Source organism: Jaculus jaculus, chromosome 1, assembly GCF_020740685.1.
Source record: "Jaculus jaculus isolate mJacJac1 chromosome 1, mJacJac1.mat.Y.cur, whole genome shotgun sequence".
In the NCBI taxonomy this organism is placed as follows: domain Eukaryota; kingdom Metazoa; phylum Chordata; class Mammalia; order Rodentia; family Dipodidae; genus Jaculus; species Jaculus jaculus.
In genome coordinates, this window is record NC_059102.1 from 52,204,392 (window position 1) to 52,222,974 (window position 18,583).

Consider the following 18,583-nt stretch of genomic DNA (forward strand, 5'->3'; position numbering starts at 1 on the left):
AATGGAGCTTCCCCTCAAGTCTGTAAGCCAAAATAAACCCTTTTATTTCCCCCAAAGCTGCTCTTAGTCGAGTGATTTCTGCCAGCATGCGAACCTGACTTCAACACCTATAATATATAAAATACAATTAAATTTTTAAAAATAGGCTGGGTATGCTGCACTTTCATGCAGTGGGATCACTTATCATGAAGATCCAATCTAATAACTACATAGTCATAAACAAATGAATTATGCTTCTACAGGTTATAGCTGGGAGTGAGGCCTATCAAAAATAGGAAAAAAAGTAAATGAAAACTTTACTTGATTCAGTGGACTTCAAGTCCACAATGAAATCCAAGGGACACTGAGTTGAGCTTTTCTAATTCTCTTGTGTGATGCTTGTATTTGGCTTAACATATTAATAAGACTTATTATTTTTAAGTATATAAAAGCCCTAGAAGACAAGTAATTGAGCTAAGACTTAAAAAAAATATTTTATTGGGCTGGAGAGATGGCTTAGAGGTTAAGGCATTTGCCTGCCAAGCCAAAGATTGACAAACCCCTGGCCAGTTTGATCAAACAAAAAAGAGACGCTTCAAATTAACAAAATTCAAAATGAAAAAGGAGAGATCGAGCCGGGCGTGGTGGTGTACGCCTTTAATCCAAGCACTTGGGAGGAAGAGGTAGAAGGATCACTGTGAGTTGGAGGCCACCCTGAGACTACATAGTGAATTCCAGGTCAGCCTGGGCTAGAGTGAGACCCTACCTCAAAAAAAAAAAAAAAAAAAAAAAAAAAAAAAAAAAAGAAAAAGGAGAGATTACAACAGACATAAGTGAAATTGGGAGAATCATCAGGACTTATTTCAAAAACCTCTACTCCACAAAACTGGATAATGTGGAGGAGATGGATAAATTCCTGGACATATACCATCTATCGAAGCTAAACTCAGAGAAGATTAATCACCTCAATGAACCCATCACACTCATGGAGATTGAAAAAGTAATAAAAAAAAACCTCCCCAAAAAGAAGAGTCCAGGACCAGATGGCTTCTCAGCTGAATTCTATCAAACCTTCATGGAAGAAATCAACCCAATCTTCCTAAAACTGTGCCACACAATTGAAGAACAGGGAAAGCTACCCAACTCGTTTTATGAAGCTAGTATCACCCTAATTCCAAAACCAGGCAGAGATGCCACAAGAAAAGAAAACAACCGGCCTATTTTCCTAATGAACTTAGATGCAAAGATCCTGAACAAAATCCTCGCAAACCGAATCCAACAACACATCAAAAGCATTATTCACCTTGACCAAGTGGAATTTATCACAGGAACACAACGATGGTTCAACATACAGAAATCTGTCAATGTAATACACCACATAAACAAGCTTAAACATAAAAACCACATGATCATTCTGATAGATTCAGAAAAGGCCTTTGACAAGATACAACATCACTTCATGATCAAAACATTGGAGAGAATTGGCATGGTTGGTTCATATCTTAACATAATAAAGGCAATATACAAAGCTCCGAAGGCCCAAATAATACTTAATGGAGAGAGACTGGAGGAATTCCCATTAAGATCAGGAACAAGACAGGGTTGTCCTCTCTCACCTCTGCTTTTCAATATAGTACTAGAAGTCCTAGCTCAAGCAATAAGACAGGAGAAGGAAATAAAAGGGATATAATTTGGAAAGGAAGAAGTTAAGTTAGTTCTATTCGCTGATGACATGACTGTATATGTAAGAGACCAGAGAGACTCCATCCCAAAACTCCTGAAGGTGATTAACTCCTATAGCAAAGTAGCAGGATACAAAATCAATGCACAAAATCAGTAGCATTTCTATATGCAAATGAAAAAGATACAGAGAAAGAAATAAGGGACATAGTCCCATTTTCAGTAGCAACAAAAAAATAAAATACCTTGGAATAACATTAACCAAGGAAGTGAAAGGTCTATACAAAGATAACATAAAAGCCCTCAAAAAAGAAATTGAGGAAGACTTGAGAAAATGGAAAGACCTTGCTCCTGGATAGGCAGAATTAACATTGTGAAGATGACAATCCTACCAAAGGCAATATATAGATTTAATGCAATTCCAATTAAAATCCCTACAGTGTTCTTCACAGAGATATAAAAAATGATCTCAAAGTTCATATGGAAAGGCAGAAAGCCTCACATATCCAAACATATCCTCAGTAAAAGAAATACCTCTGGTGGCATCACCATACCTGATCTAAAGCTATATTACAATGCCATAGTAATAAAAACTGCATGGTACTGGCATAAAAACAGGAGTATAGACCAATGGAATAGACTACTACTACTGGAAGAAAATTTAGGAAGTACTTTCCATGATATAGGAATGGAAAAAGACTTCCTGAGCAAAACCCCAGTAGCTCACCATCTTAAACAGTCACTCAACCAATGGGATCACGTGAAGCTGAAGAGTTTCTTTACAGACAAGCATACAATAAGCAAAGCCAATAGATTACCCACAGAGTGGGAGAAAATATTTGTGGGTTATTCAACTGATAGAGGCCTAATCTCTAGAATCTACAAAGAACTCAAAAACCTAAACAGCAAGAAGTCAAACACCCCACTCACAAAATGGGGCAAAGAGCTGAACAGGCAGTTCACAGAGGAAGAAACACAAATGGCAAACACACATTTAAGAAAATGTTCATCATCCCTAATCATCAGAGAAATGCAAATTAAAACAACTATGAGATTCCACCTTACCCCAATAAGGATAGCAAACATCAAAAAATCAAACAAAAATAAATGCTGGTGAGGATGTGGAGGAGTAGGTACACTGGTGGTTTGATTCAGGTGTCCCCCATACACTTAGGTGTTCTGAATGCTAGGTTCCCAGCTGATGGAAATTTGGGAATTAATGCCTCCTGAGGAAGTGTATTGTTGGGGTCTGGCTTTGGGGTATTAAAACCAGTTTCCCCTTGCCAGTGTTTGGCACACCCTCCTGTTGCTGTGATCCACCTTATGTTAGCCAGCGGGTGATGTCCACCCTCTGTTCATGCCATCGTTTTCCCCTGTCATCGTGGAGCTTCCCCTCAAGCCTGTAAGCCAAAATAAATCTCTTTTTCCCAGAAGCTGCTCTTTGTTGTGTGATTTCTACCAGCAATGCAGACCGGACTGCAACAAACACTCATCCACTGTTGGTGGGAATGTAGGATGGTATAACCACTATGGAAAGCAATATGGAGACTCCTGAAAAAGCTGACTATAGAGTTACCAACAGACCCAGTTATTCCCTTACTGGGCATCTACCCTAAAGCCTTCAAACCACAGGCCAGAGAGATTTGCTCAACCATGTTTGTACTGGCTCAATTTGTAATAGCTAAGAGCTGGAATCAATCCAGATGTCCATCACTAGAAGAATGGATAACTAAGATGTGGTATATCTACACAATGGAATTCTACACAGCAGTAAGAAAAAATGACACAAAGAAATTTGAGGAAAAATGGGTGAACCTGAAACAGATCATCCTCAGTGAACTTACCCAATCACAGAAAAAAAAAAAAAAATCACCACATACTCTCATTCATCTACAGCACCTAACCTGAATCTACCCAAGATACCTTACATACCCAGCAAGCATCTCATGGACTAGACAGTAGGATGGATGGGGAGGGAGGAGAGGGCATAAAAGGGGTGGGAAACAGTAATTTAGACCCAAACAGCAATGGTACCATAAAATTCTACTTCCTAAAAGGCAGACCAAATGGTTGAACCCTCACCAGGCCCTTATAGGAAACACCTGAACCACAAGACACTGGAGAGGGTAGGATCAAGTCTAACCTAAATCTTCTACATCTTCCCTCCTTCACTCTCCCTCTCTCTCTTGTGTCTCTAACTCTTGAATATTAGTTATCTTTTCCTCATTTTCTTAGTGGGCACTGACCTGTGACTCCCAGTACCAGCATGGGGCTATCATCCACAATGAGCTTTTGATCAGAGAAATCTACAAGGTTACCTAAAAGAATGACAGATTTCTGTTAGATACTTGATGACTCACCTAAGTTTAGTGGTAAGACCCTATTGCTGAAGATACCATATGCAGCTGACATGTAAAATGGAACGGCATGGCTGGAAGCCAGGAGAGAGTCAGTCCCCAGACAGTCAGCGTATCTAGTGCCAGATGGTGCTACATGGCCGACTGGAGGAAATAACCAATATCTCTCTAAGCAGCTCATGGTCTAACCTACTTAGCAACAAATAACCGGTTGTGATGCCCACACAAGTGCAATAGTGGCACACAGCCATGGTGAGGAACTAACTGCTCTTGATTTGGCTAACTGATCCCCTCAGTGGTACGGGTCCCATAGCTGGAGCTGGGAAACAAGTCAGAATCATATCCAAACATAAACCTTCTCTTTAATATCAAGCTACCATCAATCATGGGCTACAAGAGGACCTACACCTATTAAACTCTCTGTAAAAAAAAAAAAAAAAAAAGTAAGGGTTATTTCATTTGTCCTGGAACTAACTTACTCTCTGTTGGAGAATCTGCTTCTCTTTTTCAGATAGATGCAGATCCTAAGGAGAGAGCCACCCCATCATACCTCAAAAGAGCCCTGGCTGAAAATTAGCGAAACAAGCAACGGTGCTCTTTTCCTGATGAACCAGACTCCAGCACAAGGGGGAAGGAGACCAACACAGAGAAAAATCAACTCCTGCCAAATCAGAGAGCCAGAACCTCATCTCCCAACAGCTCCTCACTGAAGCAGACCAAAAATGAACCCAACATGGCTCAGGAATATTTTGCAGAAGAGGGGACGGAAAGAATGTCAGAGCCACATGTTGGGTCAGCATATGCAGAGACATTTATCGCACCAATAACTGTGGGCAAACCCCACAAGGCATGACCCATATACCTCAACAAGGAGGGGCCAATGGGGAGGGGGTAAGTCATGGATGAGCCTAATAATGGTACCAAGCTGCCTGTATTTGCTGAATAGAAAACTAATAAAAAGAATATTTTATTTATTTACTTATTTGATAGAAAGCAGACAGGAGAGAATAGGCATGCCAACTCTTTTCATCTTTAAAAAAATTTATTATTATTAATTTATTTGACTGAGAAAGCGGGGAGCGAATGGGCATGGCAGGGCTTCTAGCTGCTGCAAATGAACTCCGGATGCATGTGCCCCCTTGCACATCTGGGTCCTTTGGCTTTGCAGGCAAATGCCTTAACTGCTAAGCCATCCCTCCAGCCTGAGATAAGACTTTTAATTATAATTCACTTATTTGGCATAAACAATGTTTACAAAGTTCAAAGTCAATGATGTAAAAGGTAGCAATGGATCCTCCCACCCAACATCACTGTTTTATTATTTTTCTTTTTCCTTTCCCAAAGTGTAAAATTTGTGTTTGTTGGAAAGATACATAATATATAAATTAATATACAAGAATTCATATCAAGTACCCAGCATCCAAACTAATTTTTCAGTCTACATGTATATTCTATATGCAATTAACATAATGTACAAAATGTATACTATACCCTTATTTTCTTTTCTTATCTATTCAATATAAATCCAAAAGGAATTCTTGATTTGTTTTTGTAGCTGCCTATTAAAGTATTCTAATGTTTGAATGTACCAATACATTCAGTCAGTTCCCTATTACTGGATATCTGATTATTTCCAGGATAGGTTATTATGATTAAAGACACAATAAATATCCTCATTCATTTTGCACATGTGGTGCATTTTAGAAGTGGAATTGCTGGATCATATATAATTTTGATAGATAGTGACAAAATATCTGCCACTGAGGTTGCACCATTTTACACACCCCCTAGCAAGGTGAGAAGAACAGATTCTCTTTGCTAACTTTATACCTTATGAAAGGAAGCAGCTGCCTGCCACACCATCAAAGGTGGGCATCTCCTCCACTCTGCAAGGGGCACAGAGTCTTTGCAAAGACTTTCTGGCTCTCGGGATTCTCTCTGTGTAGTTGGTTTGAGTTGCTGAAATTTGAGGCTCAATATTTTATAAGGAAAAGGGGTTTACTTGGCTTAAATTTTCAGAGGCTAAAAAGTCCAACCATGTGCCCTACACTTGGCTTGGGCCTCCTGAAGCATCAAAACTTGGTGGTTTCCTTCATGTGACAAGAACGTGTGAAAGCAGCAAGCAGAAAAGATCACAGAGGGAGGAAATGAGAACTAGTAGAGGAAACTTAGCTTATGTTATAAGAATTATGGTATAATCCATCTAGTATGATATAATCCATCAGGAGAATGGGAATGGGAACTTTACTGTTCCTCTAGACCCAAGTAACTTTCTGGAGAAAATCACCAATTCCTCTTTAGTATGTAATCAGTATCCCTTAAAGTTCCCACTACTGCCATTCAATCACCTTGGAGACCAAGCTTTCAGAACATGAATGTGTGAAGGACAAATCACATCCAAATCATAGCTCATCGACTTCGGGATTTACTGTCCACTCTCCCCACTGTCTTGAGATGTCTTCTTGAAGTCTCAAAACCTCTAAAAACAAATTGCTATTTGCTTTTTTTTTTTTTTTAATTAATTGAAGTGTCTGCTCAGTCTGTAAGCTTCTAAGCTCCATAAGGGTATTGACTAGTTCTTTGACTCCCTTCAAATGCCTGGTGAAATGTAATTATGATTTACTGGAGTGTTTATGGTGGAATTATGGAGAAGCAGATCTTCTGGAGCTAAATGGCACTCTGCATGTCTCAGCTCTGGCAAGAGCTACAAGAGATAAACTGACCCTCCGATTGCAAAGAGGGTGAACAGAGGTAGAAGGAAACACTTAGGAAAAAAATGTTCTGTTGTAACATGCTGTAATCCTGCCCCCAAGGCTTCTGGGTGATACACTCATTTATTTGCTACAATCACTTATTTATTATGACAATTTTCCACCTCCAAATGCTGGAACACTGTCCTGACTTGGTTGTGCCATAGTCTTCCCCTCCTCTCACTTCATCAGCCAGGACACTGCTGACCATTTGTCAAACCTGTCCCTGCATGAGGTGTCCTTTCAGCAACAGCCAGTCTCCTGGCATGTCATTCCTCCCCAGACCTTCTGGGTCATTCCTTGGCTTGTCTTCTGGCCTGAAAGACTTTGACGTTGGCTTGAGTCCTGGGGCCTTGTGGAAGGCTTCACTTCTCACCACTAACTGCTGCCCAGACCTTCTCCTTGGTGATAAAGGGTTGGCTATTGTCACCTGTGAAAGAGAAGCTCTCCTAGCAAAGCCACATGGACCAGAAACAGCATGCTAGGAATCTATGTGCACTGATGATGTCTCTCTGAATGGAAATGGAAAATTATGAACTTTCTATTGATTTGATTGCAAATTTCCACTTTAGAAACCACAATCACATCTTCAGTTGATGAAAACTGGAACTGAAATTTTAGTTTCACAAGTAAAAAGCTAAAATCCATGCATTTTTAACCACTGTTATCTCCTCCATTGAAATCAATGTTCTATTCATATATATATATATATATATATATATATATATATATATATATATATGTCAAATGCCATTTTATGTTTTCTTTTGTGAGAAAGATGTAAATAAATTACCATCAGGAATTATCATAAAAAGGGCAAAGTGTTCACTGTGCAAGCATGAGGACCCGAGTTTGGGCCCCTTGTACCTATGTAAAAGTGCCAGGTATGGTAGCCCAGTGATGGGGAGGTAGAGACAGGCTCACTGGCTAGTTAGTTTAGTCAAATTGATGAACTCTAGGTTCACTGAGAGACCTTATATCAAAAAATAAGGTCCCTACACAGGGACAGGCACTTATGTTCATGAGTACCCCCTAAACACATGTGCTAAAATACATACATATATACATACATAGATGTACAACACATATACATACACATGCAAAAAAGAATTATTACATAAAGTTAAGAAAACCTTCCAGTAATGTCACTATAAAATCTTTTGGTATTTTTGTGACAGGGCCTCCCTATATATCTCAGGCTAGCCTTGAACATGAAAGCCCTACCTCAGTTTTCAATACCCATTATGACAGATGTCTATCACCTGAACTGGCTTCAATGTTTGATGTTCTGATGGTCAAATTTTCTTAATTTTCCTATCTTTGTTCTCCAGGTAGACCCAGTGTCTTTATCTGGTACATCTCATTGCCAGCCCATTGCATGACCAAGCTGCTAGCCCAGTGTCAGCCCACTGCACTAAATGAGATGAAGGATGTAATTCTAGTGTCTGCTACAGAGTACACACCTTACAAATGCAATTATCATTATTTAATTAATTCTAAATCTTACCACTAACAGTTGGTTTGATTATGCCTTGTTTTGTTTCAGACTGTAAAAGAATCTTAGAAATGTTTAGATGACAAGAGGAGTGATGTGGTTGATTATATCAATGTCTTTGAAACTTTTTGTTGAATCTAGAGTAAGGCAAAGTTCTAAACACAGGCTGTATCTGTTTGGTGAAGATGTCAATAGAGCAAAAGTTAATTTAGAATGCTCAGTTTTAAGATATCAAATGATCTGTATGTCTTCTAAAAGCTTTAGATAAAAATGCATTGGGCTGGGCATGGTGCCACACACCTTTAATCCCAGCACTAGGCAGAGGTAGGAGGATCACTGTGAATCTGAGGCTACCCTGAGACTACATAATGAATTCCAGGTCAGCTTGGGCTAGAGTGAGACCTTACCTTGAAAAATTAAAAAAAAAAACTATAAATAAATAAAAGTACATTTGGCCTACTTGTTTCAGACAGCTGCAGGCTTGTAAAAGGTACTGGAGTGAAGGTTTAATGAAAGCTACGGCTCATTTTCTGGCTGTTTTCCATATATAACTCTCGAGTGCCACAGAATTCCAGCTGGCACCATGAAGACCAGTTCCAGCCAGGAAGACCAGTTCTTTATGTTTCTCCCTGATCAAGAAGCTAGCTGTCCTGATGTGTGGCACCCATCATTATTGTTTTGATTTCCCAGGTGTTGACATAAGTAGTATGTCATTGTTATTATAAGAATTCTTCCTTTAAAAATCATCTAGAGCATGACATATATTTCAGAGATTTACATCACACTTTGAGATTACCTGACTCAGAAAAATTACCAAAAGATCAAAAGTCTCTTAAATTGTATCTGGTGACTAAGTAATTCAAGTAAGCAATGTATTAAAAGACGTATGCCTTCTTGAATGATAACTGTGGTTGTGTTTGCTATAAAACCACAGATTTGGTCTGGAGAGATGGCTTAGCAGCTAAGGCACTTGCCTGCAAAGGCAAAGGACCTAGGTTCAATTCCCCAGGACACACATGAACCAGATGCACAAGGTGGCACATGTATCTGGTGTTTGCAATGTCTGGAGGCTCTGGTATGCCCATTCTCTCTTTCTTTCTCTCTTCCTAACAAATACTTAAAAATAAGATTTTCTTTTTAAAAAACTCACAGATTTTCTTAACAGTTCCAGACAAGTTGTGGACCCTAATCCTCAACTTGGCTTAGGTCTGTATTTATCACTTCCTTTTCTGAACCTGAGGCTGAAATACATGTAGCTTTATTTGCCCTGGAACATCTCCATACTCACTGATCTGTGGGTTCTTTCAGAGGAAAGCCCCTTTACTTCTTTGGATCTGTTGGTTCTGTACTTTCTCCCATCCCTTCTCCCTTAGATCTTCAATTTGGATGACAGAATTTTTACTCTTTTCTTGGTATTGTTCCAAAAGAAGCTGTGAAGTGAAACAGAATGAAAATGTTTGATAAACTTTTTATTAACTTATTTTTGAAAGTTTTCATCATGTAAGATTCAAGAACATGCTGTGCAAACATAGAAGCTGTGGAAAAACTCTAAGTGGCTTTTTCCACTGAATGTTAAAATGGGAGAATTTTTATAAGAAACACAGAAAATATGAAAATGGACATGCTGTACCAAGGAAAAGAAATAAGAATATTTTATTAATTTAATGCAGGTACAAACAGTAACAAATGCAGAACTACATCTCATCTCTGTGTCATCTTCCTATGTCATTTACAGTGACATACAACACAAAAGGATAAAGTGCCTTATACCGTGAGACGGTGTTAAGATTTCAAATAAGACTGAGTATATGGAATGTTATACCCAGCCAGATCTTTTCTTGTAGCTCACAAAGTAGGATATTGCCATGCAAATTATTCTTCAGATAAGTATATAAAAACAGGTAATAGCATGGTCCTGTTGGATATTCTGTTCCTTCAGTCTAGACATGTGACAAACCAAGATGCCAGGGGAAGGCCTCCATGGAGAGAAAGCTCTGGAACTCCTGAGAGGGCATCAAGTCTCAAGGCCTCTGGGAATCAGTATCTGAGAAGGCCTATGTAGCGATGAGAACCAGCAGTATCCAGGGGCTCCAGCAGAGCTACTGGGCTTTGTATGGAATAAGTGAGGGTCCAGGGCAGCAGCAATAAGGACACGGTGCTGAAGTTTGCAGAGTAAACCTATAACTATGCAAATACAGCATCAAAGTGAAGTTTGTGCTTTAAGGAAAACAGGCAGGCAAAACAAAACAAAAATGTGCCTCAGCCATACAGAGTTAATAACAAGTCTGACCTTTGTAGTATTGGTTTGACTTAGTATACACTGGGGACCAATGGTCTCCCTTTGAGCTGGCACAAAATAAGTCAGACACAAACTGAATCACAGTACTCAGTCAGAGCGGTTGTTAAGAGTACTGGTGGCAGACATCTTGCATGATCTTACCCTATGAAAGATACTACAAGGCAATGGGAAAGACAATCCAGAAATAAAATAAGACATGGTTTCTAACTTCTGGAGTCTTCACATTTGTCCCAGCTTCTATATAAGAGTTCACACATTAAGTAAAAAGAGGAAAGTGTATAGCGAATGCATGATGTTATCATTTGGGAAGTTTTTAAAAATGTACTGTTAACACATTTCCACGCATAGACTATCATTAGAAAGCTGTTAAAACAAAAATCAATAGCAGTTCCTTTTGGAAGGGAAATTACATGGCTGGGTGGATTGAATCGAGGTGTTTATTGTCTTCTTTGAGACCTCTGGAATTATGAACCATGGAAGGACACCAGACATGGTGACTCATACTTGTAATCCTACCACTTGGGATGCTGAGGTAGGAGATTTCTGTGAGTTCAAGGCTAGCCTGGGCTACATAGTGAGTTTTAGGCCAACCAACCTGGTTTTCAGGGTGAGATAGTATCAAAAAAAAAAAAAAGCAAAATGTCTAGCACTGAATCATGAAAGAGTATAAATTCAAATTTCAGCTTCATTTAAACATGAAAAAAGAAAACTAAATGAAACTAGACACATTATTTGAGAATATCAGCTCATATGACAAGGATAATAAACCAGGGTTAGATATAATGCTAAAAAATAACTTAATGGCTCCTTTTAGAGTGCTTTACATACTGACTTCTTACAAACAAAAATTGGTTTGGTTATTTAACATGTGGTTATACAGCCAATTGATACTGTGTTCATCTGTAGACTTAGGACCTCGTGTAGCACAAAGTATGGTATAATATGAAAAAAGTTTAATAACTAGTTTTCAAGTAATTATCTGAAACTATAACTGCAAGTTGCAGCCTAAAAGGGCAGTGAGTAAGTGATGGAAATCTGAGGGTTGTTACTGCTATGAGTGAGTTACTTAAAAACCTCTCTTTTCCTTCTTCACTTATGAAGCACGGATAATAATGAAAGGTTACTATGCCACAAAGGATGGTTTGGGAACAAAACGAGGTGCTGTGAATATCGCACTCCCCAGTGTTAAAGCTGATACTTAAATGGGAACAGCTACTGAAACATGCTGTGCAGACTGTAAAAGATTATTCAAGTCAACTAGTGAGTTGAATGAGATACTATCTACGTCAATGTTTGTACTTCCTATTTGTACCAATACTAATAGAGCAAGTGCTCTGATTTACTGCACACAATCTGTTAAGTAGCAGTTGATATGGGTGATAAAATTTTAACATCTATTATAAGTTATGATATATCTTCAAAAAAATCATTCAGAACCACACTTAACAGACAAGAATGCTCCATAGACTCAAAATAAATAGAAGAAGAAGATAAACATACTTCAACACTGTTGCAAAACAGCACTGCATGCACTAGAAGATTCATCCAGGCATGGCGTGGAGGCCCAGGGCCCTTCTGCAGTAACTGACCATTAAACCAGGGATCCTTCGCCAGGATGAGTGATGGAGGACTAGTTTCGAGGTCCTTCATTCAGCAGTATCTTTTGTCCCTTTCACATGCACCGACAAGACTCTCTCAGTTTTGTTGAGGTACCAGGGCTTCCTTCCAGGCTCCCCTTTCAATACCTTCTCTCTTTGTTTGCTGGTATTTTCCCTCCCAGTTTCCATTTTCAGTGTTTGGGCCTTTTCTGTGCAACATCATCTACATCTCATGAACTCCCAAACCCACAGTTTGAGAATCCGTCTTCGAGGACCAGAAGTTTCACTGCTGCTTACGTCTCCTCAAACTGTGCGTCTGGACAGTGAGAACAGTATATAAATCTCATGGGAGGGGAGCTTGGGGAAACGTACAAAGAACTCTAAGAGAAACAAAATTCACAGTTGCTAGGCCATACAACAACTTTACAGTAAGACAAAAAGGCAAATTATATTTATACCTGATCATCTTGCCATGAAAAAGGATGGTTAACCATTGTTTGCTTGAGACTGTCATGGTTCTGAAACTGAAAGCTGCTGCTTTAAGCTGACCAAACTGGAAGCTTTGGTTCCATTGGGTGATCCAACAAAACATAAATGGATGCTATGAGTGTACAATGAAACCCGCCTGGATTCATCCAGGTTAGACTACCTTAATCCTGGGCTAACTGTTCAGTTTCTAACCATACTCAAATGAATTAGAAAACACTAGTAACTTTTTCTTGAGTTTAATCAGTTGGGCAAGGTTTCCCTGCCCCTTTATAAATAGAGACATCTGTAGCCTCAGCCCTCTCCTCGTCTCCTCTCATACATAGCCAGCTGCTCACCTATCAGCACTCTGAAATCCTTAAATTTTGTCACATATAGGAAGATTTTTATAGTTGTATAGCAAAGAGGAACCAGCAGTTCTCACAACTAACCTCTGCTAAAAGGAGGAGAGATGATGATTTATAGATTGCACCTCGTTATTGTTATACTTCTGTGTTTTTCTTCCTTCCTTCTTTCCTTTTTTTTTTTTTTTTTTTTGAGACAGGCTCTCTCGATATGGTTTAGGCTAGCCTGGAACTTATGATCCTTCTGCCTGGACCTCCTGAATGATGGGATTTCAGACCTGTGGAATTACACCTAGTTGCCTTTCATTTTATTTTCCTTCAATTTGTTTATACCTTCTGTTATTCCTACCATTTTGTTTCTTTGACTGTGTATCTCAGGTGCCACATTTTTCCACATCTATGGTTGCCACTAAGTAGAAAGAAATCACTCTTATTTCCATATAGTACAATTCTACATCCCACATAGTGACTCAAGTTTAAATTCAAAGCTCTTATGAAGTAGTTTGAATCCCTACTCACCAAGCTAATGTTTAGTCTAGTGAACTTCCTTATTCCAGGGCCCCAAACCCTGAGGTTAATTATTCAACAATTTAGGTCACATACTTTTTCTCTTAGATTTTCTGTAGGAGTATTTCCTTTTATTTCCCACCCTCCTCTCAGAAATGGATCACATTCTGAGTTACTTTACTATTATTGGTTTTCTTTTTTTTTTTTTTAATGTTTTTTGTTCATTATTTATTTATTTATTTGAGAACGACACAGAGAGAAAGACAGATAGAGGGGGAGAGAGAATGGGAGCTCCAGGGGTTCCAGCCACTGCAAATGTACTCCAGACGCATGCGACCCCTTGTGCATCTGGCTAACGTGGGTCCTGGGGAACCGAGCCTCGAACTGGGGTCCTTAGGCTTCACAGGCAAGCACTCAACCGCTAAGCCATCTCTCCAGCCCCTATTATGGGTTTTCTACCTATTTCCAGTGCCAAGCTACTCTTTCAAGATGCAAGCTGTTAACTATTTCCTTGTGTGAATTCATTCCATTTCCCTGACACTACACTGAAACTTGATCTCAAATCCTGGCAACTTTCTCATTTCTGTTAAGGGCCTCTTTGGAAAGAGCTCAGTTATATCACTTTCCCAGATACACCCATGCAACACGTTCTCCAGATATCTTGCAAAAATACTCTATGGTGCCAGGTGTGATGGCGCACACCATTAAGCCCAGCACTTGGGTGGCAGAGGTAGGAGGATCGCCATGAGTTCAAGGCCACCCTGAAACTACGTAGTGAATTCCAGCCTGGGCTAGAGTGAGAGCCTACCTTGAAAAAACACCACCAACAAAAATAACTCTATGGTAAAAATATCTATAGAAGGAACTATTTTTCTTACTTAGGGTTCCCCAACCTAGCTTAATAATCAATGCCACAACTAATGAAAGATTGAATTCAACTGAAACCAACAAGCAGTCTATATTTACTTGCACAATAGAAAGAAACCACACCACATTGATGCCGAGTCTTTTTCAGCTTCCAAACCCACTCACCCTCCCACTGGGGTACACCCACCCCCACTCAGCTTCTGAACCCCATTGCTACTGAATAGTGGGGTGTGGCCATGCCATCTTGAAAGCTGTCAGCTTCCCCGCAGCCATTAACCAACTCTTACCCTTCAAAAATGCTACCACGGGGTTCAGTGTCACTCCCCAAAGCATGCTGAGGCTCCAGAACAACAAAATGGCCTGGACTCAAAGAAGAGGTGGCACCAAGTTCACCCGAGGCACAGCAAAGACCCACAGGCGAAAGTCAGCATCCAGAGGGGAAGCTGCCGACGTCAGCCACTGCTTCCCAGGAAGGCATTGCTCTACTAACTTGGGCAGGGCAGGGCAGGCCCTGTGACGTGGGACTGTCCTGTACAAGTCAGGACATGTGCCCCTGCTGGCTCTGCCTACTGTGACAAGAAGACAATATATATATATACTTTTCCAAACTTCCCGTGGAGACCATTGTGAGGAAGGAAATACCTTCTTTTCTGGAGCAGAAAGGAATTGTCAGTGCCACCACACACAGGAACAATAGGATGGCTCCCACTGCCACCAAGTGAGTCCTCTTATTTGGGGAAAACACTGCAGGTGGTTCTGAAAAGCAAAGCAAAAAGAAACTGAATGAGCACAAGGTTTTGATGGGAGGTAATCCGGAGAAGTCATCCTTGAAGTTTCACATAATTTAGCTTTAAGCTACTCTTCCTAAATGCTAACAGGGCGATGGCTGGTGGGTGCTGGGGTGATGAGATAGGACTCATCAAGAAAACAGGAGCAGCATGGAGAAGAGGAAGGAGCCCAGGGCTTGCACAGATGGGGCTGAATTCTGCTGTCGCTGACCAGCTTTGAGATCTCCAGCAAGTCCTTTAACCAGCCTACAAAATGGAAATGCTAAGATATTTCTTGAGAGGCTGCTTATGGAGTGAGTAACCTAGTGCTACAGAGAGTGACTGCTCAATATTAAATGGCAACCTTGATAATGCCACTTCCTTATGCGTTCTTTATATAGAAGCCAACAGCCATGGTGTCAGGAAAAGACCCACTGTGGAACATGGAAGGCTGATTCACTCTGGGGAGGTTCTGCCTCTCCATATCTCCGGTCTTGATGAGGGACCAATGCTTGCTCTTTTTCTTCAAAGTTTGAACACATCTTGACATTGTAGCCGTTGTCCTGTCTTCCCACTCCCTCTGCAGTTCCATGCAAGAGGAAAATGGCACACGGTTGTTCAGAGACTGCATATTCCCACCTCTTGACATAAATCAGTTCCTATTCGGAGCCACTGTCAATCGACTGAGACCGTAAGCCTTAAAGCCTTAAAGATCCAGCTCCAGCTGTGAAGCCAGCCTTTGTGTGGTAGCTCACAGATTATAAACTCGCTTGCATATTTTGAGACTCAAACTTTCCAAATTAAGTATACCAGTATTTAAAAAATTGAAGATGAGAAAACAGACTCAGATCAGTTAAGTTACTTCAGGTTGTCCCACAAACAAATTGTCCTAAAATAGCTTCCAATGGCAGGAACCCACTCATATAAAAGGCAGATTCATCCAGTAAAAGCAACTGTCTTATTTTCCAATCATTTCTGCTTCCAAGACCATCCTGAATTGTCTTCACATTGGCTGCTTTTTCTATACTATTTTTCACTTGTTTTCTCTGAAGTTCCTAGAGTTTCACTTCCAATAACTATTGGGAAAAGGACTGGTAAAAAGTGATTCTCCTCAGAACATTTTTGGGTTCATATTTCCAGAATGCCGAGAGCCTCTCATCTGAACCTGTCTTCATTCTACCTTGGGTAGTGAGCTTAAAAATAGTTGAATGCATCCAGGTAAGAGTCTCAAATCATTTTCATGCACTGTAGCTCCTTTTATCCTTACAATAACTTTTAGGGAAAGTGAAACACATGGAAGTCGAATAATTTGTTAAAGGACACATAACCTCGTGTCCTCTGCACAAAACAGACTTCTTTGAGCTGAAATACCATAGAGTACCCTGGAGATGGGGATAAAGGATCTCTCTTGTTTTGCATAAGATAGGAAAGTACATTCTATTTGTCTTCTGTGTTAGAAATGCCAGGAGAAGAGAGCAACTCCAGTGTGCTGGGGTTTGGATTCTGGAAATGTGGCCACAGCGGAGTGCTGCTCTCAGCTGCCCTCTGGTGCCTCGGCCACAAGAGCATTTCCCAGGTGCAACTGTTTCCTTTCCTGTTTCCTGGATCCTGGAAACTGTGTCCTTTAAATACTCAGTGCCTAACAGACTGCTTGGCATTAGTAACCACTTAGTAAATACCTGATGAATGTTTATTAAGTAGCAGTTTTACTTGGAAGTATAGTTGTAGTGTTTTCATTCATTCATGCATGCATGCATTCATTTATCCAATTACCACAGAATGACTGGTGAGCAGCCATCATGCTGAGAGGTAGGGGACAACATTAGGCCATTTGACACTTCAGTTTGACACATTACCTGGGATGATCAGCTTCGCTGTATGGTTTTTCCCCAGAACCTAATCTCAAAAAAGAATAGTAGAAAATCTCATTAGATGTTGTGTCAGTTCTCAGTGTGCTGGTCACATTGAAAACCCTCTCCTCACTCTGGGAACTGGTGATGGTGGTCATGCCACTCAGGACTTGTTGGTCACTGCTTGTCTAGATGACATCAGCCTTGGGGTAACCCTCGGCTTGACATGTTAGTTCATGTTCAGAAGTCATGGGATCCACAGAAATTATTTGGTTGATTTTGTGGTATGGGACGAGGTCATGAGCAAATAAATAAATAAAGTCAAGATTTTGTCCTACCACATAACTAACTTGATGAGAGTGTATGAGTACCGGATGGTCCCCAGGCAAATAAAATTGCTGCTCAGCAGTCTCAGCAGTGGGAAACCCTTGCTGGTCTGTCTCAATATTCTATTCAAACCTAGGTATAAAGGAAAAACAATGTTGGCATAAAAATCATGCTGGTATGCTTATTGAGTACAGAGTAATTGTGCAGACTAATTTAAACCATCAGTCTTTGTATCCAAGTATGAAATGCATTTGTTCATGTCTTTGTATGTCTCTCAGTAAAGGGAGACCCAATTTCTTTATATGTTTAGTCCTCCTAAATTTACTCTTTCTTTTGCTTATTGTAAATCTGTCTTCATAAACACAAACCTTTCCAGCTGACAAGCACACACTAATTTAGTAAACTAACTTTTGAAGAGACATTTCTTTTTGACATAAAAACAATGTCCAGAAATTATATATGAACATACATACTGTCATTTGTAAAAATTGATACATATCTCTAGGGATACATTAAAAAATTTAAATATACTTCTAAATGAGAATAGGTTTATATTTATAAAAAGTTGTAAAACTACTACATTTATTGTATTCCTTATTTAGTATCCCAGCATTCACCTCTTGCAGAGAAGAGCCATCATTACTAAGGTTCTAACATTATTGCATTACTTTTCCTAATATGTTTTTTCTGCTCCAGAAATTTATCTAGGATATCACACTGTGATATTTACTCATAAACTTTATGTTGACTATTTTAATAAACCCTTATTATACTCAACAGAGAACATTTGATTAAATTTTAGATAATTAGTCTGTGATCCTTTTAGCATTAAGATACTCTTCTGACTATTTTCAATTATGTACTAGATACAACTAATCATAAGATTTTTAATCATGTAAAAAAAAAGTACATTACCATGTTTTTATTCTTTTGGTATAATCAGTTTTACTGCTAGTGTGTTAGTGAGCCATTTAGAGCTGAGAACCTGAATAGTATTTCTTTGACAAAGACCTAACAACAGCTTTGTGATACAATATTTTCAGGGAAATTAAACACAAAGCAGTTAGGATAAAGCAAAGAAGAAATAAATAATGGAATGATGTTTTGGTGACCACCACCAATGAAGTAGGCATGATTTCAGAACATGCAAATAATGGTTTTATGAGTACTCCACTCCTCAGTCACATATCTGCATGTGTAAGAATCATTAAAAATGAACCCACTGAATTTACTTCATGAAAAATGTACTTTATGACATCATAGTATCATAATAGATG